At 39.2% G+C, this 21,186-nt stretch overlaps 1 long non-coding RNA gene across 3 annotated transcripts in view; it reads left to right on the plus strand.

The window, feature by feature from the left end:
* The first annotated feature begins 4,450 nt into the window (after positions 1 to 4,450).
* The window catches only part of LOC104872347, a 38,487-nt gene continuing 21,751 nt past the window's right edge, over positions 4,451 to 21,186 (plus strand). For 2 of the 3 annotated variants that reach the window (XR_783126.3, XR_004517499.1), the window contains exons 1-2: positions 4,451 to 4,590; positions 4,681 to 5,122. This is a non-coding gene — a long non-coding RNA (uncharacterized LOC104872347). Of the gene's footprint in view, positions 4,591 to 4,680; positions 5,123 to 13,961; positions 14,667 to 21,186 lie in introns of all 3 variants that reach the window. The other variant, XR_004517498.1, reaches the window with a different exon arrangement.

Genomic DNA, 21,186 nt, shown 5'->3' on the forward strand with positions numbered 1-21,186 from the left:
TCCTGGCGGGGAGCAGGCTGCTGTCCGGCGGACGCGGCGCAGGCCCGGCGCCGTCCAGGAGGGTCCGGAGGCTAGTGGACTGGGTCTATGCCTCGGAGCTCTCCCGCGGTCCCTTGTCCTGCGACCCGCAGGACCCCTTCACCTGCTTCCCATGGCACCCTGCTGCTGGTCTCCTTTCTATTTGCGAAGATCTTTGGCTCACACAGTTTCTGGGTGTGGGGTCCTGGGTTTGCCTGCCTCTGTTTACTTTAAGGCCTGATGTTCCTTGGTGTTCCTTGACGTATTCGAGTCTGGATGATCAAGAATATTCCTTGCTCTCTCTCTCTCTCTCTCTCTCAGGTCCATGTGTTTTCTCCAGATATCATCTGATTGCTTCTGTGTTCCTGAGTTCACTTGAGGATGATTGTTTATCTCAGGCTGTGTTTCTTCTGTGTGTGTTTTTTCCAGAACATGTTGAGTGTATGTGTCTGGATTTATGTTTAAGTCCCTAAGCCTATGGCTTTGGTCTGTGTGTTTTTCAGTGTCTGTACTTCTTTTTCTTCTTCTTCTGATTCTTTCAGAGAACCTTTGTGTTGTGTTGGTCTGGAAGGCCAAGACTGCACAAGTATAGGTGTTTCTGCATGTCCCTCCAGCCACTTCAAAGAATGGCACAACACGCCCGAGTGTGCACACACGCACCGAATCCCTTACCTAGCGGGCAGAGACTTTTGATGTTGTTTAGTAAGACTGCTCCCTCAGCCTGTTCATTATGCTAGTTTTCTACAGTGATATAAATGATGTAAAATGTTACCGGTGTCTCCGGTTATTTTGCTTTTAGGGATGCCATGGTCTAGACCCCTAAAGGTTTAGTGGGTTTGACCATTTCCTGATCCCTGTGCCCATTGGCTGTGGCACTAATTTGTTGGTGAGCATGTGCACTAGTTTGTTTTATTTTGCAGGTGGCTATAGAATGAAAAATAATTACACAAGAATGGCTTCCACTCTGACAGAGTGTTGAAATAGCTCTATTTCAAACAATGTGCTTCTTCTGCCCTGTTGTATTGAGAGGTTGAGCCCTAAACAATTTAGCAGCTTTCAGTGTACTCTGAGCTGTCGTGGAATAGGCCAGAAACACTAAGAAATACCAAGACAAGTATTAGAGTCTATAAGGCATATCTAGCATTCATATAATATGTTTGATAAGCCCAGCAAAACAATAAAAATAAAGGAGTACAGCAAGTAAAACAGTTTAAACTAGAACTGTCTGTATTTCTAGGCTAGGAGAGAGAACACAGTCCAAGATCTGAGAAGGTCCTTGATTTCTATTGGGTGAGAGAAGTTTGTCATTTTCTGCTGCCGGGACAGAAGCTGCAGGTCTCTGGAGTCTCCCTACTGCCCATGGGGAGTGGGCAGTACCATGGGAGGGATGTGTCTGGCATCCATTTTTTGATTACAGCTCCCAGCCCTTTGTTTTCTCTGTCTGGCATCTTGCAGAAGTGATCTCTTCTTGTCCTGCCAACTCTGACTTTGTCAGCATTTTGTTTTTTAAGTCCCCACCCTCCTTCATTGATCCCCAGGCTTCTGTCCAGAGGAGCAGCTGAGACTTGATTAGGCTTTTCACCTGACAGTAAGATGTAGTGAGGTTAAAACTGACGACTTTGGTCAGCCAGCTCCTGTCTGCAAGGTCTGTTTGAAAATGGAGACCAGGATAGTTGTCTTACTTTCTCCTCCCTTCACTGCAAAAACTCTGATTCTTATTATTAAATTTTTCTTTTTTCTTTTTACATTTCTTGGTGGTTGATTTTTGGTATCTGGGCTTTTTGACTTGTTCTGTCCTGAGATTTTGATTCTTAATTTGTGCCTGTATTTCAGCTAAAAAGGCATAGAAAGAAAGAGAATGACATCTCAAAGTTTGGTGGGTTAGACTTCTTTCCTGATTGTGGAAAGAAGATGGAATTTAGATACTGACAGGTATAGATCTGAATTCTTCCTTTACCACTTAATGCAAAATTATGGGCTTATGAACCATCTTGTGCTTCACTTTAATCTTTCTATGCTTCCTCTTCATCTTTCCTAATGTCTGAAATATGGGTAATAGTAATAATGCCTTAATAATACCTACCCTACTGAGTTGTTGTGGAGATTGCATAAGGATAATATGTAGAAATCAAATATTACTGATGTGTGATTGCTGTATATGGGTTAATTTTCTTTCTTAACAGTGCTTACAGTTGTGCATGTTGAGTGAATAAATTTACAATATCAAGGTGATAAGGGTCGGGAAAGGTAAACAGATTCAAAATAAAGTCATTATAAATTGAGAACTGTATCAGATGAGGGGAAATAAAAATAAGATCTGGAATTTGGAACCACTTTAATTGGAAGCAGTGCCTTTGAGATCTGGTTAGGGAGTGGGCAATGGGAAAACAGCCTGTCCTATACAGTTCTAGGGATCCTAGATATCATGACTGAAAAAGCTACAGTGACATTTTTGGAAGCAGGAATTCCTCAGTGTCATCCCTGGAGCTGCAACTGGCTTGATGTCTTCATGATACCAACATCCCATAATCCCAGTCTGTCAATTCTGACTTCTGATCTCTGAATGTGGCTCAGGCCATTTGGGCGCTGTTCTCTGCTACCAAGACTAACTTCTGACCCTTTTGGAATTGATTTTGAAATGAGTATTCTTTTTTTTTTTTATTTTTTAACTTGGCTGACTGTGGTGTTCCCAATTTCCTCAAGTCTTTACAGCGGACTTGGCTCTGTGGTTCTTAGCATCACATTTTGTGCTACCAAACTTTTACTTTCCTTTTGTTATTTTTGGTTTTCCCCTATTTTTCTTGACCTTTGCACACTGCCAGTAGGTTATGTTTAGTGCTCTTCAAGGCATAAGTACTAATCGCTTCCTTCATTTTTTTCTTTTATTTACTCAGTAGGCATTTTAAAAATTTAGATATGCAAAAACAAGGTCTCTGCTCCAGGAAGCTCTCCATCAAATCAGTGAGACAAATAGGTAACAAACAGTGATGGTAGAGAGCTCTGAGTTGGTATTGAGAGGTAGACATACAAGTAATGACAGTGTGAGGGAGAGTGGTAGTGGCACTGTTGGGGAAACTGAGAAAGCCCGGCAGATCAGAAAGTGAGTTGATACACTTTACAGAGAGACAAAACTATTTTTACAGGTCAGCTTTTTGTTGCTATAACAAAATACCTGATGCACACAACTTAAAGGAAGAAAGGTGTATTTTTGGCTCATGGTTTCAGAGGTTTTAGACCATGGGTTGGCTAACTCCAGGGCAGAAATATCCTGGTGGAAGGCTATGGTGGGGGAATGTTGCTTAACTGATGGCAGCCAGAAAGCAGAGAGTAGGGAAGGAGCCAGAAATAAAAGGAGCCTTCCTTGAATATAGTCCCCAAGGTCATACCCCTCATGACCCAGGCAGAAGAGTGCTTTACTGATCAAGCCAACCAAATTGATAATCAAGATTAACCATTACAGTGCTCTTATATTTTTGAGAATAAAACAAAGGGACCCCTCCAAAGGAAATGACTATGCAAAAGTAGAATCCTGAGTGCCTTTTGATCAAGGAGTTGCAAATAGTGTGGGCTTAATTGCAGGTGTGCTTAAGAAGTAGTAGAGAATGAGGTTGGAATGTTAGTCACACAGCCAAGTTATCCTCCTAGGCCATGCATGTTATTGAGTTTGGCACTGGATAATGGAGATGGGCCTCCTCTTGAGAATTTTAAGCAAGGTCGTGATGTGATCAGATTAGAAGTTTAGAAAAACTGGTTACAATGTGGAAAGTGGAATGGAGTAGGTAGTTAGACAGATACAAGGAAGTCAAGTAGATAGATGTTGTAGCAATTCAATGGATAGGATAGACTGGTAGGTGATAAAAGTTAGCTGGATGTGGTGACACACATCTGTAATCCCAACACTCTGGGACGCTAAGACAAGAGTGTCACAAGTTCAAGCCCAGCCTGGGTTATTTGGAAATTTAGCAAGTTTCTGTCTCAAAATAAAAATAAAAAAGGGCTGGTGATGCAGCTCAGTGTGAAGACCTGGGTTCAATTTCCATTACCCCCCCAAACCAATCAATCAATCAATAATTTAAGAATTGGCATCCTGCAGTGATGCTAGGTCAGTATAAGCAAGAGAGGGAATAGGTTTGATGTCATGCTGACTATTCTGAGGTAAAATAATAAAATCAGATTTTTAAAAATTGGTTATTGTAAGTGTGGGCAAATAAAATGATTTGCTGTGTGAAATATTTACTATGCCTGTGGGGGAAAACAGTGCCCTGTGATACCCTATCTAGGCCATGAGGAACCCAGTCTTGATCTTGCATTGGCTGCCTGAAGGGCCCTATATTTCATTCACAGAAAAATGACTGTCTACTTTGTTGTTTACCTTGGATTGACTTTCCTAGGCCTGGCCTTTTCTTTAATAGTATGTGTACTCTTCTTCAGGATTTAGAATCAAGCAGAGTGAAGAGATACATTGAAGCTCCTTTCAGAGGACCTTAGCCACAGTGGAAATCATTTGCGACTTAGAGCAGGACACTGTTTTCCTGGTTCACTTGGGACTACCTGTGACTTTATGTATACCTGGTAAGAGGCTTGGTTCTGGGGAGGGTCACTGAGGATATATTTTGCTTGTTAAAGGAGTATATATACTAACTCAAATGTTTCAAATCTCAGGCATTCTCAGAGATCAAGTCAAGTGAGTATGAAGAGATGAGAATCTTACACCACAGAGAAGGTGAAGAGACCACTGACCCTATGCATTTTCCTTGTGTTCTTTCATGAATCATTAATAATGTGCATCACAGTTTAACTAAGTGTGCAGTGCCTCAAAGTGCATTCTGTGGGACACCTGCCTTTGAGTCCCTCGACGTGCTTGTTATATCTTTTTGGGTCATTTTTAAGCACTTAAAATGTAGGATTCTTGGAATTCCAGTTCATGTAGAAGGAGACAAGAACTGTGGTGGACTGCAGTGTGTCCTTTAAGAATATTGGGGAAATTGGAGGAGAGACTTCTGCGATGGGCCCCTGGGTATGAGCCTGGAAGGATATTAGGAAAAACGGATGGAAGGCCAACAAGGGTAAAAGCAGAGCAAGCTTTCAACAATTTAATTAGATGGTAGGTATGATAATTCCTTGCTATGTAACACTGGTTGTGTATGTGCAAAGTAATTTTTGAAGTTATAAAAGCGTATGCCTCCTCCTGTGATACTGAAGGGAATGAGAGTGGATCTGGTGCTTGGCTGTGCCTTGGGATGGGATCTCTTCACACCCCTGAGAGCTGTGTAGCCCATGAAGAGGGCCTTTGTGTTTTTAGCTTAAAAAAAAAAAACAATACTTTTTAATCTATATATTCTTAGAATTCATGGAGTTTCTTTAAAGAAGCTAAAAGGTTGGAATCAGGCTTGAGATCAATAAGTGGTACAGTGAGGACTCAACTTCTCAAATGGACTAACATTTTAAAGACTCAGATCAGCAAAAATTAAAATAATTGATATTCTCCATTGTTTGTGTATGAGAAGTGCATGATGGAATGGGCCGGGATGGAGAAAGAGAAATTGGTGTTGTTACCTTTAAAGGAAAAAGACCAAATCTGTACTAGCTCTACTGGATTCTAACAGATCAATAGACCACTAACCCTACTATTAAGGAGCTATGGTCTAGTGGAGGACATAGACGAGCAATACTGATTCAGTGCAGTACAGTTAGCTGTGTGTGTCTGTGGGCTCAATACCTACAGACTCAACCAGACAAGATATTTCTAAAAAATTGTTCATTTGTAAAAAATTGTATCTTTCTATACTGAACAAGTACAGACATTTTTTCCTGCCAGTATTCCCTACAAACGGCACCATAACAACTATTTACATAGAATTTGTACTGTAGTAGGTTTTATAGGTAATCAAGAGCTAAATTAAAGGAGGTAGGAGAGATGCATATGGTTTATGAAATACTGCATCAGTTTATGTAAGTGTGAGCATTCATGAATTTCAATGCCCACAATGCAAGAGCCTATTGACATGCATACAAGGGAAAACTGTATATTTTATTTTTCTAATTTTAATTTTTATTAGTATATGTTTGCAGTAGATAGTGATTATTTTCATCATGGGGAGCTGGTACATGTACATAACACATCTTAATTCTTTTTGTCCCTGCTCCTCTTCCCTGCTACTCCCTCCATCCCTGGATCCCCTTTCCATTTGCAAAAGTTCTATTTCTATATTTTTCAATTCTTTTGTTTCATCCCCTTTCCCTCTTCTCCCTTCTCCTATCATCCTTGTTCCTTTTACTAATTGAAAAAGACCTCCCTACTTCCTGTTATCTTTTATTCTGCTCATTATTTATATTTGGATTGCTCATATAAGAAACCATATGATATTTAAGGTTGTGTGTTTGGTTTATTTCACTTAACATTATATTCTCAAGGTGCATCCATTACCTACAGATGACTTAGATGTTCCTTATGGCACAGTAGTACTCTATTGTGTATAAATATCACATCTTCTTTATCTATTTATCTTTTTTTTTTCCCCGGTACTGGGGATCAAACTCAGGACCTTGCGCTTGTGAGGCAGGCAGGGGAACCACTGAGCTAAATCCCCGTCCCCTATCTACTTCTCTATTAATGGGCATATAAACTATTTCCAAGATTTAGCTTTTGTGTGCATATATCATTATTGTTTATTTATTTATTTTGAGAGAGAGTCTTGCTAAATCTTTAAGTTGTTCAGGGAGGGCTTGAACTTGCAGTGCTCCTGCTTCAGCCTCCCAGAGTGCTGGTGTGTGTTTTTAATTTACATAAGTGCTATTGTGCTTTTGATCTTACATTCTTTACTTTTTTCAGAGTGACTTTTAAAGGCCTACCCATTTTCATTGTGTATGGGTAATTTGTTGCTTTGAACCAGTTTTTGGTGCTCCACAGTATACATTTGCTATAGTTTACCTCTTTTATTGATGGCCACCCACCCACATTGACTCAGCTTTCCTGAGTCATATACAATGCTGCCACCAGGATCCTTTTCCTTTACGGACCTGTGTGAGTTTTCAGGGTAAAAACAGGATCAGAATTCTGGGGTTGGAAGGCTTATTTGACAACATACTATAGATTGCTCCCTAGATAGGGCTGTACTGGCTACATGTTCACCACCATGTAAAGACACCCTTCCCCAACAGCACTTGGAATATTTTAGTCCATCCTATTTCTAAAGTAGCATTACATTACTGGCTAATTTTCATTTCTCTGGTTACTCGTGAGTTTCAGGATCTCTAGGTGTACTCATTAGCATTTTGTCATGCCCATTGCCTATTCACGTTTTGTGCATTTTTCTGTTGAGTTACAGTCATTTTGTTGATGACTTGCAGCATTTCATTGTACAGAAACCCCTATTGCCCTTATCTACAGCATATTTTTTTTGTACTTTTATTTACTTGGGTTTATATACAGTCTGAAAGTTTTAAGTGGAGGATTCCAGAAATAATATGTGAATTTTAAATTGTGTGCTATTCTGAGTACTGTGATGAAATCTCACAGCATCTTGCTCCATATTGCCAGGGATGTAAATCATTTCTTTGTACATCATATTCACATTGTATATGCTGCCTACCTCATCACTTGGTAGTCATTTTGGCTAATCATATAGGTTATTGTTACGATTTATGTCTTGTACGGCCTCCCGAGGTCTAATGATTTGGAGGTGAGGCTTTCGGAAGGTGATTAGACTGGTGGAGCATCATTGAAGGATTCATAGCTGATTGTGCTGTTAGGAGATGGGGCCTGATCAGAAGACGCAGGTCACTGGGGATGTGACTTAGAAGAGTTTATCTCCTTCCCTGGCTTCTCGTTTCTCTCCGTGTCACATGACCACCTTGATTTGAGCAAATTTCTTCTGCAAGACCCTTCTGCTATACCTTTTGTGTGTTGGACCCAATTGATTGTTGCCTAAGTCCTTTGAGAACTGTGTACTCTCATCTTTTAAGTCATGTGTATTGGGTAGTGTGTCTCATTGAGTAAGTAACTAAGTACTAAGTTACTAAGTAACTTAGAAAGTAACTAAGACAGATTTTGGTATTGAGAGTTGGGTAATTCCTGTGATGGTTCAGAAGGCTTTGGAATTTGTTTGCAGGTGGAATTTGAAATGGTTAGGAGCTCTGAGAGTAAAGCCAAAAGTGCAGTGGAGAACCTGGGAAGTTAGAGATGCCAGGAATGTGGAATGTCTACTAAGGAAAGCCATAGCAGTGAGGAGAGTCACCCTACAAGAGTGGCCATAGGGCTGCCACAGGAGTGGGACCACCCAAGCTATTTGGTGCTTACAGCTCACAACTTTCCCCAGGTGCTGGCCATAGAGGTACAGGATTTAAATGTTTGCCCTGCTAAGTTTTGGTCTTGTTTTATTCCCATTCCTTTCTATCCTCCTATTTTCTCCTTTTGACATGGTAATGTTTACCCTCTGACATTTTATGTCAGCTGTGTTTAACTTTCTTTTTATTTTTACACCGTTCATACCTAAGAATTTGCCTTGAGTCTTCAGGGATACTTTCAGGTTGGACTTTTAGCATTGTCAATACTGTTAAGAATTTGGTAACTCCGGGCTAAATACATTTTGCATAATGAAACAGACATGGATTTCGGGGGGCCAGGGACAGAATGTCATGGTTCAATCTGGAATGTCCCCCTGAAAGGTTCGTGTTCAGAGGTGGAGCTTTTGAGAGGTGATTGGACCACAGAGGTGCCGTACTCTTCAGTGCTATTCTGTCCATGGCTGAATGTGCTGTTAAGAGAGGAGCCCTGGTCAGAGGGGGTCACTAGGAGAATGACCAGCAGGGTACAGCTTCCTTCCTTGCTCCTCCCTTCTCACTTTGTTTCCTGGCCACCATGATGTAAGCAGCTTTTCTCCACCTGATAATTCCCACCATGCCCTTCTTGCCTTGGATCCAGATGAATATGGACTGGATTCTCTGAGAACTGTGGGTAAAAATGAACCTTTTCTTTAAATTGTGTGTAGCAGGTATTACGCCTCAGCAAGGAGGAAATTTGCAAAACAACTCTCAGGATATCCCAGTCTGTGTTCAAGTAGCCCTTATCTTTTTATTTATTTATTTATTTTGGTACCAGGGATCAAACTCAGGACCTTGTGCCTTCAAAGCAGGTGGCGGAACCACTGAGCTAAATCCCAGGCCCCAACACTTACCTTATTTAGTAATGGTCTCGAAGCTCAAGAGCAGTGATGCAAAGAAAGCACTAGAATTTTCTGATATTTCTTCTAAAGAGCATAGAATGCCTTTTTAATTACTCTTCTCATTTTATATGTTCTTTAGTAGATTAAATTTTTCTATGTATTTTTGTTAAAGGCGTCTATAGCTGCTTTATAAATTTCATGCTGCTGTAAATTAAATATTATTTTTCACTTACATTTTTCAAGTGAGTTCTTCTAGAGAAATGGCTTTTGCTTTTAGTTTCTTCATCATACTATATATGTTGCTCAAGAGCAATTGCTCCATTTTTTTCTCTATATATTCTCAGTGTTTTGAACATAACCTAGTAATTGATCAATGACTTTTTTTTTGTACTGGGGATCACACTTAGGACCTTGCACTCCACTGAGCTAAATCCCTAGCTCCAGAATATTTTTTGAATGAATAAATAAAGAATAGGCTATGTAGAACAGAATAGTCTCCTTTGATATTTGTAATCTTTCTGACAACATCTATAGCAGTTGTAACAGTTGCTCCACCAGGGGGCAATTTACTTGTTTGTTTGTTTGGTACCCGGAATGGAACTTGGGACCTTGTGCTTGTGCTTGCTAGGCAAGTGGAGCCACCACTGAGCCGAATCCCCGGACCCTGCAATCTATTCTTTTGCATGTGGTCTTCCTGACAGTGATCAATTAATCCCCTGAGGTGGCTAACTTAATCTTAGCTTCCACCTCCTCCAAGGAAAAATAAATTCTTTTTGAACATAGTTTTTTTGTTATTTATTGTGGATTTCTCAAAGCACATACTCTTGGATCAATTTGTGTGTAACTTTTGAAAAGCTTCACTGGTATTGAGACTTGGTGCTTCCTAAGGTACCTAAATAATTGTCTCCCTGAAATACTTACAGGATTGAAGTATTATCTTCCTGATTTTCTCTTGCAAAACAAACGTTTAGACCTATTAAGTGGTGATTCAGCAAAGGGGATCAAAAGAATCTGAACACCAAAACCTAACTACCCTTAGGACTAGAGCAAGGTTGAACATAGCTGAAGGGACTCTTGATAACTTTAGACAAAAGTAAAGAAAACGTAAAGTAAGAAAATAAATGATAATTCATCTATCTTATGAAATGCCCCCTGAGTGTAATGTGAAAACCTTTCTCAATATGCCTCTTACCCTCAACCCTGGTCTCCTCTCTGCCTTTCCTATTCTTGACTTCATAAACTCTGTGTTCTGACCCTCTCGGATTGCTTGTTAAACCACTAACATGCCTCCTATAATTTTACTATGCAATTTTCATAGATAGTAACCTCTGTATCTGAAATAGTCTTCTTGCCTTTATCTGCTGATTCATTTCAATAATACTTTACTTTCAATAATACTTTATTACTTTAACACTTTAGCTGAAACTTGCCCCAACTTCTCCAAATGAAGTAGTCATGTTTTATTCTGTGTCACCTAATATATCCCACATAAACTTCAGTTAGTCCTTTGCTATTGCTAGGTTGTTGTAACTAGTTTTTAGAACTGTGTCTCTTACCTGCAAGTGCTTATTAATATTTGGGACCATGCAGTCTCTGTCTTTGTGACTTACTTCAGTGTTCAGTGTGAATTCTGTACAGAGAAGGCAATCAATCAATACTTGCTGAGTAGATGATCGAGTAAATTTACCATGGAGAGAATAGGATTTAGGTGCACTACTTGTCATGTGGTTCTAGCCAAAGAACTAGTCTTTCTATTCATCTATAAAATAAAAGCAACATATCTATATTTGTTCTGTTTTGGAGATTCTGTGGGAATTCACCAGCACCAGTCAACTGGATGCCTCAAGAAAACCACACAGACTTGTTGTCCTAAACAATAGACTGTTCTCACAGTTCTGAATGCTAAGTTCAAGGCCCAAAGGCCAGGAGATTAGGTCTTTTGTGAGAATTCTCTTACTGGCTTGCAGGTGGCTGCATTTTCTTTGTATACTACAGACAGAGGAAGTTCTGATGTCTCTTCCTACTCTTTTAAAGACCCCTATGCCATCTCTCAAGTTCTACTCTAATGACTTCATCTATGCCCAGTTATCCCCCTAAAGGCCCACCACCTAATATTCTCACTAATGAAAGTCTTAACACAATTAAGCTTAGATTCCAACTTGAGTGTCTCGAGAGCCACACCAAGAATTAGTAAAGCACACTTCTGGGTGTGTCTGGGGGGTGATAGAGGTTTGACCTTCGTAGTTTACCTTGTCCCACATCCCTTCCTCTCTGGAGCTATTCTCCTTCTCTGCTTCCTATCCTCCAAGGACTAAGCAGCTTTTCTCCACCACACCCTTCTGCCATGATGTTTCTGCTGTGGAGCCAGCTAACCATGGACTGAATCCCCTGAAACCATGAGTCAAAGTAAATCTCTCCTCCTTTAAATTGTGGGTATTGGGTATTTTGCACCAAAAATGGGAGAGCTGACTGATATGAGCCTTTTCAAAAGAAATGCTCCAACTTTGGAGCCAGATGAGGGAACAGTGGATTTTGCCTTATAGATAATGATTCCACTTCCTTGCTTACCTTTCTGTTTTATCTTTAGTCTTTATGGAATTTGGGGGATGCCACTCTTGTATAGATTTGAGTTCATTTGTTTCATTATTCACTGTATATCAACTCAGTATCTGTCATGGTTTGATTTGGCGTGAGAAATAAACAAATCCTTAGGCTTCACAAATTAAGATTATTCAATAAAGGAAGACAAGTCACCATTTAAGCAGGGAACTTCAGGTGAGCACCAAACTAACTCAGAGGTAGGAAAGAGTAGCCGTTCCAAGCGAGATTAGAATGCTAGTGATTATTGATAAGAAGCATTTTGAATGGGAAACTGTGGCTCTCAACTAAAAGCCTTAAAGATGATGCTTTTGTAATCTTAGGATACAAGTTAATAAAAATTGCATCTCAATGACAAATTAATGGAGCTACTAGAAGAAGCTGAAAATGTAAATCTTGCTTCATACCACACATACTTCCAGGGAGGACACAAAACTCTGGAAAACAAAATTCAATAGGAAAATTGTTACCTATAGGATGACTATCACCAAGCAATCAGATAACAATAACTGCTGGTGTGGCTATAGGAAAGAAGAAATCCTTCTACATTGTTGGTGGGAATGTGGAATAGCACAAGCACTATGGAAAGCAATATGGAGATTCCTCAGAGAGAGAGAGAGAGAGAGAGAGAGAGAGAGAGAGAGAGAGACAAAGAAAAGAGAGAGAGACAAAGAAGAGAGAGAGAGAGAGAGAGAGAGAGAGAAAAGAAATTCCATTAGACCCAGCTATTCTCCTCCTAGGTATCTTCCTAGAGTTAAAGACATCATGTTAGAGTGACACATGCCTATTTGTGTTCATAGCAGCATAATTCATATCTAAACCTTAGAAACAGCCTATATGTCCACCAAAAGATAAACAGATATAGAAACTGTGGTTTATTTGTGAACAGTGGATAAAGGTCTGTCATCAAGGATGAACTTGTATCTTTGTAGGAAAATGGATGTACCTTGATACTGTGATGGTAAGTGAATAAAATCAAACACATAATCTTAAATATTGCATGGTTTCTCTTATATGAGAAATAAAAATTTAAACAAATTATAGAACAAAATAAAAGAATAGGAAACAGGGAGATAGATCTTTTACAAAAGGGAACGGGACCAAGAGATAGAGGGGAGGTGGAGAAAGAGGAGGGAAAGAGTTATAAGTCTGCTCTGAGGGACATTTATGCGACTCACATTAAAACAAGAGGAATCAGGATGTATCATGCACATGTATCAACGCCCCACAATGAATGTAATCATCATACACTGCAAACATGGACTAATAAAATGAAACAAAGAAAGTGTAGTCATCCTCTGTACCTTCAGATTCTACCTCTGTACTGAACATGTATGTACAGATACTCTTCTTCAGGTTCTTGTTCCCTAAGCAATGTACTGCAACATCTGTTTATATAACATTTCTATTGCAGTTAGTATTACAGGCAATCAGGAGGTGATTTAAAGTGTATGGGATTATTGCATAGGTGATAAGCAAATAGTGCACCATTTTATGTAAGGAAGTTTAGCATCCATAGACTTTGCTGTGCACAGGGGTCCTGGAACCAGGCCCTTGAAGATACTCAGAGATGATTTAGCATGTTGTGAACTCTTATTTTTGTCAACTATTATTATGTTTCTTTTGCCCTATTTTCTTTTTATCTACCCTAACTTTATATTGTGTGTATATGTCTATGTGTATATATGAGTCAAATATATTCTTTTTTTTTTTTTTTTTTTTTTTTTTTTTTTTTTTGGTTTTTTGAGACAGAGTCTCACTGTATAGTTGATACTGACCTGGAACTCACTATGTAGATCAGGCTGGTCTTGAACTCACAGCAATCTTCCTGCCTCAGCCTCCCAAGTACTGAAATATATTCATTTTGTATAAGAAGTATACATGTATAAATCCAACCGATATGTACATAAATATACTAGCTCTTATACTAGGAAGAAGGGGAAGTTATTGTTCCAAACATTCCTTTGGCACAGACTTAAAGCCAAATATTTTTGCTATCATGTTTATATATACATACATGTATATATATGTTTAACACATAATTATATATATGCACGTGTATACGTATGTAAAATATATTTTTTTCCTGTTTCAGTCAGTGTTAACTAGAGAAACAAATATAAAACAAGGTGTACAGATGTATAAGAATTGATAAGATTGGCTTGCAATGGCCACCCACAGAGTCGACCAAGGAAGAGCGTAGAGGATCTATCTGCACACTGGAGACTGAAGGATCCAGTCAAAGGTCTGGTGCTTCCTGCAGTGTCCTATGTGAGTCTGTGTCAGGAGGCCGATGGGTCTGAGATGCCGGAAAGCTGAAAGATCAGTGCCAAAAGCTGAAGAGCCTGTGCTGGAAGGCAAGAGATGATGTCCAAGGTGAAGGCAAAGACTGGAGCTCCTCCAGAGAAACAGAAGCGGACCCATCCTTCATTTTCCCTTTCTACCATCCAGGTGACAAGCTGCCCTACAGTGGGTCTTCCACACCTTAGGCTATGGAATTGCTGAGTCAATTAAGTTGAGCTTCTCTACTCAAGTTGACACAATCGATTAACCACCCATCACATTTCCTGTTTGGGAGAAACTAGAAATATGGGTTTTTTTAAAATCTTATTTTCTTTTTGTATCTTGTCTTTTTGGTGCCCAAATCTCTCCATATTACTGAGAGGATAAGTTGGGTCTTTATGTGGTGCTTCTGACAGAGATAATACAAGCCTCAAACTGGTAACAGCATGTTTACTTTGAACATGGAAATAGTCTTAGTTTTGCCTTTATTGTCTTTCCCCTTTGCTACCACAAAGTTATTGGCCTTATCCTCAGTCTGGAGTCCTTGCTGTGTCTGAGGTGTCTGCACCACTGTCAAGTATCCATCCAGAGACTATGCTTAGTGTAAGTGTCCCTCTTCTACTTTTTCCTTTTCTACATGCTTTTATTCCAAAATGCAACCACTGCTCCTAGGGCCACATAGCAGTATCCTCCCCTGCTCTAGATATTGGGTGGGCATCCTGCTGTCACTAGGCCCTGAGGCCCCTGCTCGCCCCATACTTCTGAAAACACAGAGCACATGTTGAAGAGCAGAGAGGGAAAAATGGGGAACCAAGTGTGACTGGTCACGGGGTTCACTATCCAGTCAAAGAAGCACAGAAGGGAAGAGAGAACAATAGAGATGAGGATGACCAGGAATGGAGGGAGATGCCATTCACTTTGGCAGAAGCATCCTTGTATTTCCCTTATTAAGCAAGTATCCCCGCTTTCATGGCTCTCTCGAGGGGGATATACCTTAGAGGTTCAAGGCATAAATGCAAGACATTAAACAACAAAAACAAATGCAAAAGCCTTAGAGTTAGGACAGTTCAATTCTGAGTTTTTAGAGACAACCAAACAGCTCCAGAAATATTATGGTATATAAGATCCTTTTCCTATGTCTCCATGATGGCCAAACAGGGCCAGTATCCTCCCTATCACTCAGGCTAAATTACTGAGCACCTTCTCCAGACTGCCCACATTCTTGATTGCCTTACTGTGCATAAATTAATGGTAGGATGCTTTTGTTGATGTGGGTTATAGAAAGATAATTATAATTATAACATGGGCCGTGCCATAAAAGAACTTGGAACATTTAGATCAAAATTATAAAATAATATTCTAAATCAAACTCTGAAAAGCCCAAAGAGGGGTAAAAATCATAAAGCCACAGAAATTTGGAAGAAAGTATGGCAGATGTGGGGCCACAGTGACAAGGATGGGCTCTATTAAAAGTGTGATCCTTGAGCTGGGTGGAAAGTGGGTGGGTGTGGGAGTTGCATCTCACAGTGTGCATTTCCACAAGGACAATAGCTACTCCACCCTACCGGGTTCCACCTCTGCCTCCCTTACCCCTGACAGGTAAAAGCAGCATTTTGGAAAAGGAAGGCCCTGGAGGCTAAGCATAAAGCCTTGAGACACTGAATTAGGTATGTGTGGGGCCTGTGGGAAGCATTATGACCTGGAACAGTCTTCAGTCTTTAGGCCCAAGTCGGCTTCTACCAGGGTGTTTTTGCACAGTGTGTTTTTCGGACAAACTTACGAGATCATGTGTAGATTTAGTTCTCAGGCAGAAGCTATTTTTGTATTTCAAATTCCAGCGGAAATGTGAGTGATATGGTTGGCAGAAGCAATAGCACCATCTGGTGGGGGAAAATGCTTCAGCGCACAAGCTTTATAGTTTTGAAATTTTCAGTTACCCCAAAGAAAAATCAGTCTTGAAACACATTCGTAACTCTAAATCACTATTGGGGTGCATAATACATCAGTAACAAAAGATTTCTCATATATTAATTATTTATTGGCGAGATAGCACTCTTGGCCAGTGACAGATTTCTTATTTTCACAATCCTGGCACATAATTAGGATTTAATATTCTCCCTGTCTCAGACTCATTTATTTAGAATATGAGCCCTTGTGTTTGAGATTTAACCATGTTCCAAGGGAGCCAGCCTTTTTTACATTTATCAAAGTAACTCCGAGTCCTCAGCAAGAATGAAGGTATAAACAGATTTCATTGTTCTATTTTGTCTCCTGCCATGAAGAATTAGTGAAGACTTCATAGCTGTGACAATGTCATTTTCTAGAAATTTTATTCGGTCCACTAAAAAATTAATCTCTAACAAAATATTTCATTTGGAATCATAAATTTATTGAACAATTAAAGAATGAATGAGACTTTTAAATGTGAGTGGTTCGCCCTCCCATGGAGGGGGAAAATGCTCGGTCTTTCAGGTTTAGTGTCCCTGTTTCATCTGCATCAAGTATGGACTTCATCATCCTGGGAAGGTTTGAACTTCTGAACAATCTCACATATCTCCAGAGCTTACAGTTTGTGTGAATTGGGCAAAAAAAATTTTAAAAATTATGTTTTAAAACTTAAAACAAAGTAAGTATCCCCCTCCCCTAAAACTGGATTCCCCAGTTATCCAGTTCACTTTCCTGGGGTAGCAGTATTGCAAGTTGTCTATGAAATGTCACAAAAAATATTCTGTGCTTATGAGAACTTTATTGCATCATGGACAGTCCACAGAATATTTTGAATTTGCATTTATCACTTGAAAATATAGATTGAAGATTGTTCTGTATCATTACTTTAGTGCTGCCTTGCTTATTTTCCAGCTGTGCAATATTCTGTCGAGTATTGCATGATTTACTTAGCCTGTCTCCTCTTGAATTTATTTCCAGTAGTTTGATGTACAAACAGTGCCTCACTGGATGACATTTACATCTGCTACTGTGCATGCATGCCAACCTACCCGCTGGAGGTATTTGGAGAAGTGGAATTGCTAGGTCAAATGCTTTGAGCATTTTTAATTATGAGAAATGCTCTCCTCCTTGGAAGTCATTTGTACTGACACAACAACATAGGATGCTCCGTTCCCTCATTAAGCTAAGCTAAAAAACTTAAAAAAAGAAACTTTTGGACTTTTAGGATCTGATGGGTAATACATTTGAGTTTAATGAGTAGCAGAATCTGCCGTTTTCTTATTATGAATTTGGTTATACGAAAATGAAGTTTTTCGTGAGACCTGCTCACTGAGTCAATTCTTTTTCTCCAAAGTTCCTTTGGCACATGCACTGATTGTTTAAAATTTTCGTTTTTTGAATAGGTGAAAAATGGCTTGGGCTGCTGATTTAGCTCAGAGATTCCACTGGCTGCCTCACAAGCCCAAAGACCTGAGTTCAATCCCTGGTACTAAAAAAAAAAGCTTAAATTTTAAACACCTTCCAAACCTGTTCATTTATGTTCTTTTCCTTCTGTTCATTTCCAGTAGTGGGTTTACCATAAAGCTAGAGAAGCTCAAGCTTTACAGCCCTTTCTAAAGCCCCAAACTAGTTTTATATTCATAATTTTACATTCTTTTTCTTTAAAAAATTGTCCAAAGTTATAGAAGCTTCAGGCTGCATATGCCCCTGTCATCCCCGTTTTCAACTTCTCAATTTCTTATGGATTATTTTATGCACATAGAAATACAACCTGAAATGGATTATTCATACTTCCACTTTGTACCCTTGCTTTCCTCAATGTATCTTGGGTATTTTCTCTGTGTTAAGAGAAGGTTCACACCCTTTCTTCCTATATTATTTTCCATTTGTTTTTTGACAGTTGCATGGTCTTCCATTGTATGGAGTTAGGCTCTTTGTTTTATCAGCTCTTCATTAGTAGGCCTTAGTGTATATTTGTTTTGTTTCATTTCTGCCATTTTCTTAAGTGTCCAGGCAGGTTTTAGAGCCCTAAATGACATTCAAGAATCTGGTAGAGCCACAGGCTTCACAAGAGATGGGAATTAAAATAGATGAAATTGGCAGGGGGAATCTCAGCTTGCTTACCCTCCACCCTCTTCAGGTATCTAGGACTCTAACTCTTATCAAAACAGGTCCTTGGAAACCTACCTTTCATAGCCTAGTGTGAATCTGTGCATGCTAAGTTCATCTATGATTATGAAACACAAGGTTGTCTTGCTAAAGCATTTCTGACAATCTGAAGACAGGAAGGAAAGACAACTGTCTTTGGATGCTATAAAATCATACTGGGCAGGCAGCAGGTGTTGACTTTAAAATGTGGGGCAGATAGCCCATGAGGACATATCTGTCTACCAGTGGCCTTGCTGTGGCCCACTAAATAACTGCCACTACAGACACACTAATGTTTTAGCGTCCTGTGTCTGATGGGAAGGACTGAACAGCCCAGACCCGGAGGGCTGAATATTTTCTGTGCCAGGAGATTCAATCATTTTGAGTTTAGACTCTTTATACTGTCTTCAGTCACTACTTCCCTTCTCATTCAGGACAGTACACACCATTTGAATTATATTTTGAATAGCCAGAAGTGCAGCCTTTCTATTCTCCCTATCCTCTTAAAATGTCATCTGTCCAGTCTTCTAGCAGAGCCTGTTTTCTGGAAAAGATCATACACCTGTCTAATTTGGTTACCCCAAATCTAACCCATTACTCGGTGTTACTTTTAGTTCCTAGATTAGTATTATATAAAAATTCTTTATATGAATAGTTGCATAGTATTCCATAGTATAGATATAGAATATTTTATTTAACAATTCCATTTCTCACTAAGATTAGGTTATTTGTGACATTTTGCTCAAATATGGCTCAAATTTAAAATTGAATATTTTAATATTTATGTATATATTTGGATACATGTATATGAGAATATTTCTGTAGGATATGTCCCTAGAATTAGAGTTCCTCAAGAGGTATGGAAATTTTAATTCTTGAAGAGATATTTCTAAATTTTCCCCAAATCAATTTAGATTCCTGTCAGAATTATGGGACCCACATCCCTATCAGTCTTTCTGTTTTTGTTTATCCAATGGGGAAAAATGCTATTTCATATTTTAAAAGCTATTTCTCTAAAATGTTATTTCATATTTTAAAAGCTATTTCTCTAATTTCCAGAGGGGCAGTGCACCTTTCATCATGTTTTTTTTAAAATTTAATTTATTGGTACATTCTAGGTAGACAATACAGTTACATTCATTACTGGGATCTTGTACCTTTACATGACAGGTCTTGGTTCTCATTTTTCCCCTTACCCCTGCCCTCCCTTTACCCCTCCCCCTCCCCTATTTACAAAGTCTTTGTTTCCATTTTTTTCCTTTTCTCATATTTTTTTCCTTTTTCTTTGTTCCCCCTTCTGTATCCTTCTCACTGTCCCTACACTTTTGGTCCTTTTCTTCCTATTTGCTAAGTGTCCCATTAGGATCTTGAGTACTGTTTTAGTTTTTCACACCAGAGATACTATTTGGTATTTGCATATGTGTGCCTTATATATTTCACTAAGAAGTATATCCTCAAAATGTACCCATTTAACTATGAATGAATCTACTTTCTCATTCTTTATGGCTGAGTAGTATTCCATTTTGTAGAAAAACCACATCTTCTTTATCCAGTTTCCAATTGATGGGCAGATGGCTGTTTCCAAGTTTTAGCTATTACAAACTGTGCCACTGTAAACATGGGTGCACATACATCACTGTGGTATGATTCTTTCACTTCTTTTGGAAAGATACCCAACAGAGGGATGCCTGGTCACATGGAACCTCTAATCCAAGTTCTTTGAGGTATCTCCATATTGACTTCCATAGTGGTTGCACCAGTCTGCACTCCCACCAACAATGGAGAAGGATTCCTTTCTCCCCACAACCACGCTAACATTTGTTATTGTGTGATTTCTTGATAGCAGCCATTCTTTGTGGGATGAGGTGAAATCTCAGAGTTGTTTTCATCTGCATCTCTCGAATGACCAGTGATGTGGAGCATTTTTTCATATATTTATTTGCTGCTTTTATTTCTTTGTGCAAGAAATGTCTGTTCATTTCAGATGCCCACTTTAGAATTGGGTCTTTATATTTGAGGGGGCTGGTTGTTTTGAGTTCTTTATATATTTTAGATAATAGTCCTTTGTCTGAGGAACAGCTGGTAAAAAGTTTTTCCCACATTGTAGGTTCTCTCTTAGTTCTGTTAATGGTTTCTTTTGCAGTGCAGAAGCTTTTTCATGAGATGAGATCCCAATTGTTGATTCTTTCTGCTAGTTCTCATGCTGCCGAGGATTTGTTCATAAAGTTTTTTCCTATGCCAATGTATTCCAGAGTTCTGCCTAACTTATCTTCCAGCAAGTTTAGTGTTTTTGTTTTTATGTTTAGATCTTTAATCCACTTGGATTTTAATTTAGTGCATGGTGACAGATAAGGGTCTAATTTTGATCTTTTGCAGGTTGAGATTCAGTTTTTCCAACACCATTTATTAAAGAGGCTATTTTTCCTCCAGTGGGGACTGGCAGCTCTTTGTCAAAGATGAGGTAGCTGAGTGCATCTGGAGTTGTTTTTCTGTCTTCCAATCTGTTCCACTGATCCTCAGGTCTGCTTCTTTGCCAGTACCATGCTGTTTTTATCACAGTGGCTTTGTAGTATAGTTTCAAATTGGGAATTGTTATACCCAATGCTATGTGTCTGCTGCCTATTATGGCTTTTGCTATTCTAGGTCTATTAGGGTTCCAAATGAATTTTTGGATTCTTCTTTCTAGTTCTGTGAAGTATAGTGTTGGGATTTCAATTGTATTGCATTGACTCTGAATAGCAGTTTTGGTAGTATGGCCATTTTCACTATGTTGATTCTTCCTACCCAGGAGCAGGGCAGATCTTTCCATTTTCTTAAATCCTCCTTGATCTCTTTTTTCAGAGTGCTGTAGTTTTCAGTGTAGAAGTCTTTTGCTTCTTTTGTTAGGTTGATTCCCAGATACTTCATTTTTTTTGGGTGCTATTGTGAAAGGAATTGTTTCCCTAATTTCTTTCTCAGTGAGTCTGTTATTTGTTTACAAGAAGGCTGTTGATTTTTGGGTGTTGACCTTGTATCCAGCTACTCTGCC

The sequence above is a fragment of the Fukomys damarensis genome, unplaced genomic scaffold (genome assembly GCF_012274545.1).
Source record: "Fukomys damarensis isolate Sample0158 unplaced genomic scaffold, DMR_v1.0_HiC HiC_scaffold_16, whole genome shotgun sequence".
Classification (NCBI taxonomy): domain Eukaryota; kingdom Metazoa; phylum Chordata; class Mammalia; order Rodentia; family Bathyergidae; genus Fukomys; species Fukomys damarensis.